General features: G+C 44.6%; 1 protein-coding gene across 3 annotated transcripts in view; it reads left to right on the top strand.

Annotated features, from left to right (window-relative positions):
* LOC144890722 (uncharacterized) overlaps window positions 1-13,575 on the top strand; it is an 86,035-nt gene that overhangs the window by 65,703 nt on the left and 6,757 nt on the right. Inside the window, exon 1 of one of the 3 annotated variants that reach the window (XM_078772363.1) lies at window positions 3,488-3,575. The exons of the other annotated variants lie outside the window; for them this stretch is intronic. The gene's annotated coding sequence lies outside the window, so the exon portion shown is untranslated. Of the gene's footprint in view, window positions 1-3,487; window positions 3,576-13,575 lie in introns of those variants that run through there. 3 annotated transcript variants of the gene reach the window in all.

Raw genomic sequence — 13,575 nt, 5'->3', positions numbered from 1 at the left:
ATGACGATAAAGACCATTTGGTTCACACCACCCATCACACCACTCGACTGTCCAATCAGCGGACGGCTCGCATCGCCTTCGCCCAGCAGACGCCAATACGATGGTGTCGTAAGATGGTGTCGTATCAGCCGTTAATCGGATACTTTTTGGTCCCAAAGTCGGCGAATTCAGATTTTTCGAGTATGGCTGTACGTGATAAACAAAGAGCGCGGTTCGTAGATGGAAAATGCATTAGTGCCGTGGGCATCGGGTCACTGGGTGCGCCGTAAAAGGGATAACAAAGTCGAGTCCTTACGGTATTATTATACAGATGAATTGGGAAGAAATCTTGGGTTCATTTTACTCACAAGAATTACAAAAAACAAAACTGATAATTCATTAAACAACAACCATCCATACTTTCATCCACCCAGATTAGCTAATTTAATTAGTAGTAATAAACTTCAACCCTGGTGTTGGGCTAGCGGCTAGGGTGCCGGCTTAGGATCCCAGGATCCTGGGTTCGAATCCCGGTCGATCGCTGAATTAACGCCAGGGGGGTTGACTCAGCCTGTCATCCTTCCGAGGTCGGCTAATTGAGTACCAGTTCACTGGTAATTCCCTGTTTGTCGTTAAAGGCGGCAAAAATGGTTGGCGTCAGGAAGGGCATCCGGCCGTAAAACATCGCTTCAAAAAGGGGACCAAAAAACAACAACCACGGTTCCCGAAAAAGGCCAACCCCCGCTTTGCGGGGAAAAATGGCCTCTAAAGGTGGTTATATTTTAATTAGTAGTAATAAAAAAATTAAATAAATAAATAAAAATCATAAGCCACACCCACACAGACCCCACGCACAAACGCCGCCCACACAGACCCTGCCCACAGACCCCGCCCACACAGACCACACCCACACAGACCCCGCCCACACAGACCCCGCCCACACAGACCACACCCCACACAGACCACACCCACACAGACCCCACCCACACAGACCCCACCCACACAGACCACACCCACACAGACCACACCCACACAGACCACACCCACACAGACCACACCCATCATCCCCCACCCCTGTGCGCCCCCACCCTTGATCCCCCCTCATCCCACCCCCACCTTCCCCACACACACAAGGGAGGGGAGGGGTGGGATGAGGGGGGATCAAGGGTGGGGGACGCACCTTCCCATCTTTTTTCCTTTATTCTCTTTTTATAATTAAGAATTAAATAATTCTGGACAAAGCGAATAATATCAAAATTATTAAATAACATTAAAAACATAAAAATTATAATAAAACATTTTTCACGAGGTATAAATTCAGTTTCTTCCATAAATTCAGTTTCTTCCAAGGTATCATGTGGTATAAATACAGTTTCTTCCAGGGCAGTCCGACAGAATGTTGTCCTCCATGTTGGCTTCACCAACACCTTCACACCTATTGGCTGCTTGGCCAAGGGTGATAAAAATTGCATTGGTTGTGTCTGCAAGGCACAAAAGGGATGTTAAATTAAATTCACCAAACACAGTATTTGCTGCCGTGCCATCCCGAGCCACGCGAGGGCAGTCTAAGACCATAAATGAGAAACTCCATTTTTACCACACACATTGTAAGATGGAAATTTTAAACTCACATGGGCAGGAAATGAGTTGAATTCAGTTTCTTCCAAGGCAGTCCAACAGAATGTTGTCCTCCATGTTGGCTTCACCAACACCTTCACACCTATTGGCTGCTTGGCCAAGGGTGATAAAAATTGCATTGGTTGTGTCTGCAAGGCACAAAAGGGATGTTAAATTAAATTCACCAAACACAGTATTTGCCTGCCGTGCCATCCCGAGCCACGCGAGGGCAGTCTAAGACCATAAATGAGAAACTCCATTTATACCACACACATTGTAAGATGGAAATTTTAAACTCACATGGGCAGGAAATGAGTTGAATTCAGTTTCTTCCAAGGCAGTCCAACAGAATGTTGTCTCCCATGTTGGCTTCACCAACACCTTCACGCCTATTGGCTGTTTGGCCAAGGGTGATAAAAATTGCATTGGTTGTGGCTGCAAGGCACAAAAGGGATGTTAAATTAAGTCAACTAACAACAGTACTCGCCCATATCCCAAATATCACACACAAATCCGTTAGATCATCATTATCAAATCACATCGAAGCAGTATCTTACTATAATTCAGCAAACACACATACACACACATACACACATTGTAAGATGGAAATTTTAAACTCACATGGGCAGGAAATGAGTTGACACTCCTCCCAACTATCATCTCTGCTATTGATCTATCATCATCCTTCGGAACTCCAGGTAATTCTGTAAGGGGTTCATTCAGATCCTCCCGTTGTTGGTGATAATCATTGGTTTCATCATCAAAGTTCATGTTGTTTGGTTGGCTTTTAATGCTGAAATAAAACAAACAGTTGACATTTAAATACCAACTCACTGGTGATATCAAAATCGCAAGACAGTATCCAAGTATCAACCAAACCGTTTAATAACACACATACACACAGTATCAAAGTTTGTGAAGAATTAATCATATATCTTACCTCTCACATAACATCCCAAACAAGGTGTTTAATTCGTTGTCAGTCATTTGTTCATTTGTAGAGACAGCTTTGGGTAATATTAATGAGTGAGAGAGGCTGTTCAAACATTCAACCATCTCATTATGAAGACCCCTCCGAACTTCAGTGAATTCTTTAAGCGTTTCATTCAAATCCTCCCTTTGTTGGTGATAATCATTGGCTTCATTTTCAACATCAATCACCAGCTTTGATAAAGATAGACTGTAAAAAGAGAAAAAACAATAATTATTGAGAGGCTGTTAATGATGTTCCATATAAGACAATGAATAATTAATCGTGAGAACAAAAAAACTTACCTGTCTTCTGATAAAGCTTCATCCTCCATCCTCCAGAGAAACATAACGTGTGTTTAAAAAAGCAAGGTGTGGTTAGAGCCTTTATAGGCAAGGCTGAGTCATTGGCAAGGCTGAGTCATTTCCTGTGCCACGTTGGCAACTGGCTCAACAAAAGATGATGCAATGTTTCGCCATAAATGATAGAACCAAGTATGAGCCAGACTAAAGAGTGGAGGTGAGAAGGATTTTAGGTTCATAAGGTGAGAAGGATTATAGGTTCATAAGGCAAGAAGGATTATAGGTTCATAAGGTGAGAAGGATTATAGGTTCATAGAGGGAGAAATAGAGGTGTTTATGATTTTTGAAAAAGACAGGGGGGTAAATGACATTAGATAGGGATTTCCCATGTTAAACGGAGGTGTCCCAGAAGCAACATTTATCACCTACTGACAGGTCACGTGTTTGACGAGGACGTACTGGTTAGATTTTGGTGAAGATCCGGAAGTGGATCCAATAATTAGCCCTTCCGCCGCACAGTAGGAGACAGGGTTTTGCAATTGTGTGTGTGTGTGTGTGTGTGTGTGTGTGTGTGTGTGTGTGCGCACGTGTGTGTGTGTGTGTGTGTGTGTGTATGTGTCATTGGTTTTTATCTCCACATGCAGGTTTCAGAAGGTGCAATGGAGTCCTCCCATTCTCGAAGTAGCCACCCCTATTTCAGTCATCGTGTGAGAACCTACTTCACTAAAGTGGCTTATATTGTGATTGTATTGTCACGTCGACCCTGTGGTGAAGACGACAGCACGACGGATGACCAAATGAGCCTTAACTCCATGGCCTATGAGCCGAATCGATGGCCATTCCTCTGTATGGCGCGCGAGGGAAACGTTGGTCCCGTGGCCTTTCCTGGACGGACGGACACAATGGGGGTTTAACCGAACCCCCAAATAAACAAGCATTCTGAGTATTGCGCTGCAATACATGTCCCTTACCAAAGTTCAAAGTGCCATAACTTTGTCAAAAATGATCGAATATGCAAATTTATGCACAGTTGATGCTGGTTTTCAAACTTGATCTGAGGTATGCTGAGACACATGTGTGTCACACCTCGCCTCGTTGATAAGCCCGCAAGGTCGCTCCGTGGAGCAGCCTGCACATATTGCACTGTGTGAATTATATAATTAACAACTCACGGTCTGAGGTACTAGCGATTCAAGAGATATCCTTTTAAAAAAAATATTTTCGTTTAATTAACGATATCTGCCAAACCACGTGCCCTATTGCAAATTCCAAAAGGACATTTTAGTAGACTGACATGCTGAACAGATCTGTGAAGTTTCCCCTCGATGGATCAAAAATGAGGGAGGGGCTCAGTTTTAAAGGTTCATGCTTAAAAACGTCATAACTCTAAAACCATGTGACGCATGACGTCATGCTCGCTGACTTTTTTGTTCGTCATGGGTATGCGATTCTGCCTGCAAATTTTGGCCTCGATATGTTCAGCCGTTGCCGAGAAAAAGGGGTTTTCGTGTTTTCACGAAAAACAATATGGCGGCCGAACCACGTGACCGGTGATGTCATAATTACCATTAAGATATTCTACAGACCGAGTCCCCCCTACGGTGACAATTTGATCTCAATCAGTCCTATTATTGCAGAGAAAATCTTTTTTAAAGGAAATTAAAACTTAAAATGGTACTGCGTTAAGGATCATCAGAATTATCAGAATTCCCAAAGTTCAAAGTGCCATAACTTTGTCAAAAATGATCGAAACGTCGTGAAGTTCGAACTTGATCTGTAACGTATCATGAGGAAACCATGTGCCAAGTTTGAAATCATTAGCATGAAGCGTTTAGAAAAAGAGTCTGGAAAACTGTTCTTTGCGTGACGGACTGATGGACTGACAGACTGACGGACTGACAGACGGAGGGACGGCATGCAAACCTATAGTCCCCTCTGGTGTACACTGGTAGGGGACTAATAAACACACAGAACAAGAAATTGAAAGTCAACAAATAATGATTTAATGAAAATAATGCAAGCAAAAAAAGGAATGTGCGGTAAAACTAAGATTCCTAAATGATTTCTGCAGTCTCCAATTTCAGGATGATGGATTAACACCTAAGTCTGGTACGTGACGTATTTTTTTAATTCAACATCGAATGTCAAGAAGTAACCTTTATGTTCTGTGATTTATTTTTCATTTTTACCTCTGTCACAAAAGATAGGTATTGACTGCCACTATCCTCTGCCCCTAACCTCCACTGAGACTCGTATACAGACACAGGGAGAAATAAAAGTGCAAATCAATGTTGGATGTCGTGCAGCTACTTAGCTCCGTCTCAACGAGAGTTTGGTCTCACCCGGTGTTAGTGCATTTAACTTTTCCATGTCGCATGACCTTACTCAATTAATCTCAGTTTCAACTGAGGTTCCTCAAAGAGTTACTGAAAACAGGTATCTTTACCTGTGCCACTGAAGATGGATGAAGCTAATGTTTTCACCCATGTCTGTCTGTCTGTTTGTTACTTGGCAAAAATTATTTATGTTGAAAAGTATGTTGATCACTCCGGGTTTTTTTTTGTTTGTTTTTTGTTTTTTGTATGCATAATCGAGGCTCGTGAAAGAGCTAACATCTATCACACAAACAAATCAAACAGACAAAGAACCAAAGTATATAAAAAGGGGAGCAGTAGACAAGATGGGGAGAGAAGGGGAAGCACATAAACAACATTTGTGAGGGACATCGGGAGATGTGTGGGAGGGAGAGGGCTTGGGGGGAGGCGGCATGGGAAGGGGGGTGGCGGGGGTGGGAGAAGTATAAACACAAGGACACCAAGGACTTCCAGGAAATAAGTTGGTATTTCAAAAAAGAGGATTTGGGGTGAAATTAGCGGGAGTAGAAAAGATCAAGGTTTTGGATGGGGGAAGATAAGAGATGTTTGTTTTGTGTGTTTGTCTGTCCGCTCACTTATACATGCCTACAGGTCACAATTTTAAACCTATCTTCACAAAACTTCACCAAATATGTCAACATAGGACAAAGGTGAACAACCTTTTCAAATTTCTAAAATCCTCAATTTTCATCCGATTGACTTGAAACTTGAATAGGATTTACATATCAGCTGACTGAATTCAACCACCAACTGTTATTGAAGTGAAAAGGATGTGCTGCTGAGTACAATTCTACTTTATTTTCTTTTTGTACACCGCTCCTTTCCTATGCCATCGCCAGGCACTGCATAATGTCATTGCAGGGCACCGAAGGGGGCTCGGCAATGACGCACGCTGAAAGGGAGTACTGAGTTTTCACTCTGGTTGTTTTCTTGTTTTCTTTATTGTTTTCTTGTTTGGCTGGGCGATATCTCAGCCATCCTTTGAGCGAGGAACCTGAAATTTTGGCACAATAGTGAGCAAGTATTGTCAAAAACGGTATTTTTTGTTTTTTGATTCATCAATTATATTATTAATTGATGAGTTATTTAATTATTAGCGATTAATTAAGTACTTACACATTTCCTTTCTCTTCTGGCCATTATCTCAGGCACCTTTTGAGTTAGGAAGCTGATATTTGGACATGCCAATGACCAAGTGATTTGGCTGCAAAGGCTATTTTTGATTTATTGATTAATCAATTAATCAATTAATCGAATAATTATTTGATTGAAGACTAAATTAATTTTTTTTTTAGTTACAGATTCAGATGAAATGGTGTTGGCTTATGTGTTCTATGAGCCAATTGATTTATTATTTTTTTAAATTATGATTATCATTTATTTATTTTCATTATTTATGATTTATTTATTTTCTTTCTCATCTGGGCAATATCTCAGGCACCTTTTGAGCTTGGAAGCTCATATTTGGACATGACAGTGACCAAGTGATGTGGCTATAAAGGATATTTTTGATTTATTGATTAATAATTTAATCAATTAATTATTAATTTTTTTATTAATGACTTATTTAATTAGATTTCTAAAAGATACATTTTCGGATGAAGCACTAGTGGTTTAGTTATGCTATTAGCCAATTGATTAAGAAAATATTTTATGATAATCTTTTATTGATTTTAATTATGCAATTAATCAATCAATTATTGTACACCTCGCCCTCCGAATACAGTCTCTATGAGCTGCACTGCGGTATTGCTGGTCGCCGAGGGCGCCCCGGCAATGCCGCGCTGGAGAATATTTAATTATCTGGCATTGGGGTAGTGTACTTTGAATGTATCTGTACTTGTATTTTATTCTTACACAAAGAATACACAAACACACAAACAAAGAATACACACATTCGTCTTACGAACACAAAAACAAACAGAGACACATAAAATATAAGGAGTGGGAGACGAGGTGGGGAGAGAGGGAAGCACGAAGGACACAAGCACAACAACAGCAGAAAACAGGGACATAGGTAGATCTGTGAAAGGGGGAGCGCTGGCGGGGGTGGGGGGGGGGAGGGGAGGAGGGGATAAACTGGTATAAAACAAATGGACACTACTTGGACTTTCAGAAAAGAAGTCAGAATTTGAAAAATGTGGATGTGGGGTGTATTAACGGGGGTAGAAAAGACCAAGGATTTGGATGGAGGAAGATAAGAGATGGTGGTAAACAGCTGTTTTGAAGACCTGAAGGGCGGAGTCGGATTGAAGAGTGTGTGGGAGTTTATTCCAGAGGGTCGGGAGAAAAGAGGAATGAAAGAGTGAAGGTGAGCAGAGTCTTTATTTTGGCAGTTACACCAGCAGAGGGTTTCTGGCAGATCTTGTGCGTCCTGAAGGAATATTTGGGAGACAGAGAGCAGGGGAGCTAGGCCGGAGAAGAGTCAGTATAAGACAGAAAGACCACCAACCTGCCTGCGGTGAGAGAGTGAAAGGCCCTCAGAATCAGCTTCATTGCAGAAGATTCCACTGATTCTGAAAGCTTTGGTTTCAACAGCATGAATCAACAGTTAAAAACAGCGTGAAGACAAGCTAGGTGTGAGGCAGGAGCACCAGCCCAGAGGGGAGGGCTGTACTCCATCAAGCTGAAGATGAAAGCTTTGTATGTGGTGAGGAGCTCAGAGGTGCTAAGGAAGGGCTTCGCACAACGGAGGATGCCCAGTCGGCGATACCTTGGAAATGTGGTTTTCCCATGAAAGATCATGGTACATAGTGAGACCCAAAATATTGAGTTACAAAGGGTTGTACAGATGGTCTTTACAAAGAGAAACTGTGAGAGTGTGAGATTTGTCAGGATTGAAAGACATGTTCCACTGGTTTGACCAGTTTGTGATTTTATCTGGTCTGCAGAGAGTGAAGAGGCTGCTGCCTGCTGATATGAGGGTTGAGATATGGAGCGGCAGAGAGTGTAGTCATCAGAAAAGAGAAAGAGAGCATTTTCCAGACAGTTGGAGAGATCATTGCTGAGGACCAGAAAAAGCACAGGGCCCAGAACACTGCCTCGAGGAACTTCTGCCTTGACAGGAAGTGGAGATGAGAGAATTCCATTCAGGACCACACGTTGACTATGACCAGAGAGGAAGTCCGCAAGCCATGCGTGGAGATTTCTAGAGATACCAAAAGAGGAAAGTTTGGTGAGCATGGTGGGGTGCCCGACTGTATCAAAGGCATGACATATGTCAAGGAATACAGCTCTGATTTCCTGTCTGGCATTGAGGACCTCCATCCATTGTTGAGACAGCAGAAGCAGCATGTCCAGATTAGAGTGATGTGGTCTGAATCCAAATTGATCCAAATTCATATCAGAAGCGATGATGGAATCCATGACCTTGCTGATAATTGGTAGCAGGCTGATTGGTCTGTCGTTGCAAGTTTTTATTTTTGCACCTTTTTTGTGTAAAGCAGTAATGTTGGCTGATTTTCAAGCTGATGGCAGATGTCCTTGAGCAAAAGAGAGGGTGAAGAGAACAGAAAGAGGGTGAGATGATTTCCGCTTCCGGTCATGCCGGCGAGGTTACGTTTTTTCAAAGCTGTCCACGCTATCGAAGTTAAGTAATTGTTCCCATTTGTATTTTCGTCAAAACTGTATTTATTTTATGGTGTGTGTACCTACAGTGGGTCGCTAGGAAGATTCTCGGTGTAAATCTTTCATACCTGCATAGAAAATCGTGTTAATTCGTGTCGTGTCTTTTGAGGCGTTGTACCGTGTCCTACCTTGAGGCTTTGTTTTTCTCTCAGCGGTCCGTCGATTATGCTCCAATTACTTTCATTCTCTGTTTTTCCCAGTCTTTTCACCCCATACTTCCTTTTTTAAACTCTCAACTAAAAAAAAAAAAAAAACCAAAAAAAATTTCCTTCTCTGTTCTTATTCATTGTTCTTATTTGTTCGTTCGTTCTTCGACCATGTGTTCCACCCCCATTTCCCCAGATAGTTTTCACTGTTAAACTTTAAAATGTTTAAACTTTCCCCTGAAATACTGTATTCTGTCGTTTATTATAACACCTTTTTCTTCTTCTTCTTTAAAAGGTTGCTTTTGACTTGCTCACCAAATCTATTCATTCCAAAAAAAAATTCCATGTCTTACAGTGCCTCTTTCATACATTCCCTGAACTCGCCTGCACTCCACCGCCCCTCCCCCCTCCAGCGTCCTTAAACGTATTTTTGACTTGAAGGTCACAAGAAACTCATTTTGCAATAAATGTTCGTTTCCCATTAATCGTACACTTTCCAAAATCCAATCTCACCCCTCCCCTCCAAAGCTTCCCCATCACCCCTGCCCTCCTAAACTTCCCCATCACCCCTCCCCTCCAAATCTTCCCCATCACCCCTCCCCTCCAAATCTTCCCCATCACCCATCCCTTTCAAATCTTCCCCCTTGCCCCTCCCCTCCAAATGCTCCCCATCACCCATCCCTTTCAAATCTCCCCCCTTTCCCCTTCCCTCCTAAACTCCCCCCACACTCCTCCCCTCCTCGGCCCCTCCTCGCTCCTCCCCTCCTAGAATCCCCCCTCACCCCTCCCCTCCAAATCTCCCCCATCTCCCATCCCTTTCAAATCCCTCCGCTTGTCCCTTCCCTCCTAAACTCCCCCCTAACCCCTCCCCTCATAAACTCCCCCCTCACCCCTCCCCTTCAAATCTCCCCATCCTCATTTCTTCTCCATTTCCCCCCTCTCACCCCTCCTCCTCAAAGCGTCCTCCCCACTTCTTCCCCCTTCCAACTCTCACCTCCATCTCCCCCAACGTTCTGCCTCGCTCTTCCCCCTCCTCAAATAACACCTCACTGTGCCTCACCCAATCACCATCAAACCTTTTGTCCGCCCCATCCTTCCATATCTCCGAGCTATTCTGAAATCTCTGACACACCTTCAACAGCTCTCCCGACCTCTTCCTCCTCTTCCACATCTTACCCTACCCCTCCCCCCCCCCCCCCTGTTCTGTATCCGATGCTCCCCCTTCCTCTTCATAAATGGTATGGACCTCAAACATCCGGGGCCTTCGTTCAAACTTAACTGATCTCTCCATACAGGTTGCTTCTCACAAACCAGACGTGATCTGCTTAACAGAAACTTTCCTCCTTCATGATGTCTCTGATTCCTTAGTATCTCTCCCGGGTTACTCCCTCCACCGGTATGATAGACCTGAGCCTCGTCCTGGAGGTGGGGTTGCTATCTTTATCAAAAACTCTCTTTCTCACTCGCCCTGCACTGCCCTCTCTCCACCTCACCCCCAGGAATACCTCTGGCTACGGCTTCCCCTTCGCTCCCACCTCTTGTTCATATGTGTGTTGTACCGTCCACCAAACAGTGATGACTCCATCTACATCTCACTGTCTGATAATATGGACCAACTTCTATCGACTCATCCCAACTCTCTCTTCCTCATATGTGGTGATTTCAATTGTCACCATGCCAGTTGGCTGGGTGTGGGTACTTCTTTCACCAGCCATGGCTCCTCAGCAAAGGACTTTTGCGACTCACTGGGACTGACACAATCTGTCAATTTCCCAACCCGGATCTCAGTCAACGGAGCATCTTCTCTTCTGGACTTGGTTATGACTAACTTCCCTGAAAATGTCTGCTGCTCTTCTGCTCCAATCGGCTGATCTGATCATGTGCTTGTTAAAGTGGACATCTCTCTGAACATTCTCAGGGAGCCTCCTCAGCGTCGACGAGTCTGGCATTTCACTCAGGCCAACTGGCACGGTCTTCAAGCAGCCATCAATCATCTGGACTGGTCTCCCATCTCTACCGCCTCTGACATCAACTCATCCTGGGAATTCTTCCAAAGTAAATTGCTCTCTCTCATGCACAGATTTATCCCATCTCGTCTTCAGTTGTCATACCCTTCCAACCGTCCATGGTACACGGAATCTTGTGGTGAGGCTGTTGCCCAGAAACAACTTGCCTTCGTCTCCTGGAAAGCCAATCCAACGGAAGGAAATCTCATTTTATTTTGCAAAGCCCGAAACAAGTGTGTGTCCACCCTCAGGAGAGCCAGGAAACAATATCTCTCCGTTCTCAAGACCGAACTCTCTTATCTGTCTCCCTCTTCCAAATCCTGGTGGCGTCTAGTCAAATCTGTTTCTAGTGTTTGTTCCCAAACCATCCCCTCCCTTACCTCAATCGGCTACACAGCTGACTCCGCACGTGAAAAAGCTGAATGCCTCAACTCTGTGTTTGCCTCTAAATCTTGTGTCCCAAACCCATCCCTCTCTGTACCCACCGTACCCAGTCGTACCCAGCTGCTCCTGGACGCTGTGTCATTTCCTCCTGACAAGGTGGAAAAGTTTCTGTCAACCCTCGACTCTGATTCTGCAACTGGACCTGGCGGCATCAGCCCACGGGTCCTACAATCCTGTTCCTCCGCTCTTTCGCTCCCTCTCCCTGTTCTCTTCACCCTCTCTTTTGCTTAAGGTCATCTGCCATCTGCTTGGAAATCAGCCAACATCACCGCTTTACACAAAAAGGTGCAAAAACAGATCCTAGCAACTATAGACCAATCAGCCTTCTCCCAATTATCAGCAAAGTCATGGAATCCATCATTGCTTCGGATATGAAATCTTTCCTCTTCTCCAATGGCTTGATCTCTGATCATCAATTTGGTTTCAGACCAGGTCACTCTACTCTGGACATGCTGCTTCTGCTGTCTCAACAATGGATGGAGGTCCTCAATGCCAAACAGGAAGTTAGAGCTGTCTCCCTTGACATATCACGTGCCTTCGATACGGTCTGGCACCCTGCTCTGCTCACCAAACTCTCCTCCTATGGTATCCATGGAAATCTCCACGCATGGCTGGCGGACTTCCTCTGTAGTCGGAGTGAATGTGTGGCCCTGAATGGGTTTCTCTCATCTCCTCTTCCTGTTCAGGCTGGAGTTCTCCAAGGCAGTGTTCTGGGCCCTGTGCTTTTTCTGGTCTTCATTAATGATCTCTCCGACTCTCTTGAAAATCCTCTCTATCTCTTTGCTGATGACTCCACTCTCTGCCGCTCCATTCCTCATCCCTCAGATCGGCAGTCTGCAGCCTCGTCACTCTCTGCAGACCTGGACAAAATCACAGACTGGGCAAACAAGTGGAACATGTCTTTCAATCCTGACAAATCTCACACTCTTACGATGTCTCTCCGAAAAGACCGACTGGACAACCCTCCCATCCACTTTCGGAATAATCCTCACCAAGAAGTCTGTCACTCAAGCTTTTGGGTCTCACTATCTGCCATGATCTTTCCTTGGAAAACCACATTTCAAATCTGGCCTCCAAAGCCAGTCGCCGACTGGGCATCCTCCGTCGTGCGAAGTCCTTCCTTGGCACACCTGAGCTCCTTACCACATTCAAGGCTTTCATCCGCAGCTCAATGGCATACTGCTCTACCCTCTGGGTTGGTGCTCTTGCCTCACACCTATCTCGTCTTCACGCTGTTGAAACCAAAGCTTTCAGAATCATTGGAATCTCCCGCGATGAAGCTACCTCCGAGGGCCTTTCACTTACTCACCGCAGGCAGGTTGGTGGTCTTTCTGTCTTCTACCGACTCCTCTCCGGCCTTGCTCCTCCAGCTCTCTCTGGGCTCTGTCCCCCAAATATTCCTCCAGGTCGCACAAGATCTGCCTGCAACCCTCTTATGGTTAAACTGCCAAAATCGAGACTCTCTGCTCACCTTCACTCCTTCATTCCTCTTTTCTCCCACCTCTAGAACAAACTCCCTCACTCTCTTCAATCCCACTCCTCCCTCCAGGTCTTTAAAACAGCTGTTCACCACCATCTCTTGTCTTCCACCATCCAAAACCTTGATCTTGTCTACCCCCGCTAATTTCACCCCAAATCCACTTTTTTGAAATACCAACTTCTTTCCTGGAAGTCCTTGGTGTCCTTGTGTTTATACTTCTCCCCCACCCCCCCCCCCACCCCCCTTCCCATGCCGCCTCCACCCAAGCCCTCTCCCTCCCACACATCTCCCGATGTCCCTGCTCTCAAATGTTGTGTTTATGTGCTTCCCCTTCCCTCCCCATCTTGTCTACCGCTCCCCTTTTTATATACTTTGTTTGTTTGTCTGTTTGATTTGTTTGTGTGATAAATGTTAGCTGTTTCACGAGCCTCGATTCTGTATCCAAAAAAAAAAAGAAAAAGAAAAAAGATAGCATCGCGGAGCAGAATTTTGGGACCGTGGGCTAATGCCGTCTGGTCTGGTTGTGGAATCAGAGTCGAGGTTTGACAGAAACGTCTCCACCTTCTTGGGAGAGAAGCACACAGCGTCCAGGAGCAGCTGGGTATGACTGGGTAAGATGGGTACAGAGA

The sequence above is a fragment of the Myxine glutinosa genome, chromosome 2 (genome assembly GCF_964187855.1).
Source record: "Myxine glutinosa chromosome 2, kmMyxGlut1.1, whole genome shotgun sequence".
Lineage (NCBI taxonomy): Eukaryota > Metazoa > Chordata > Myxini > Myxiniformes > Myxinidae > Myxine > Myxine glutinosa.
Note: the sequence above shows the minus strand (reverse complement) of the source record. Positions and strands in the feature narration are given on the sequence as shown.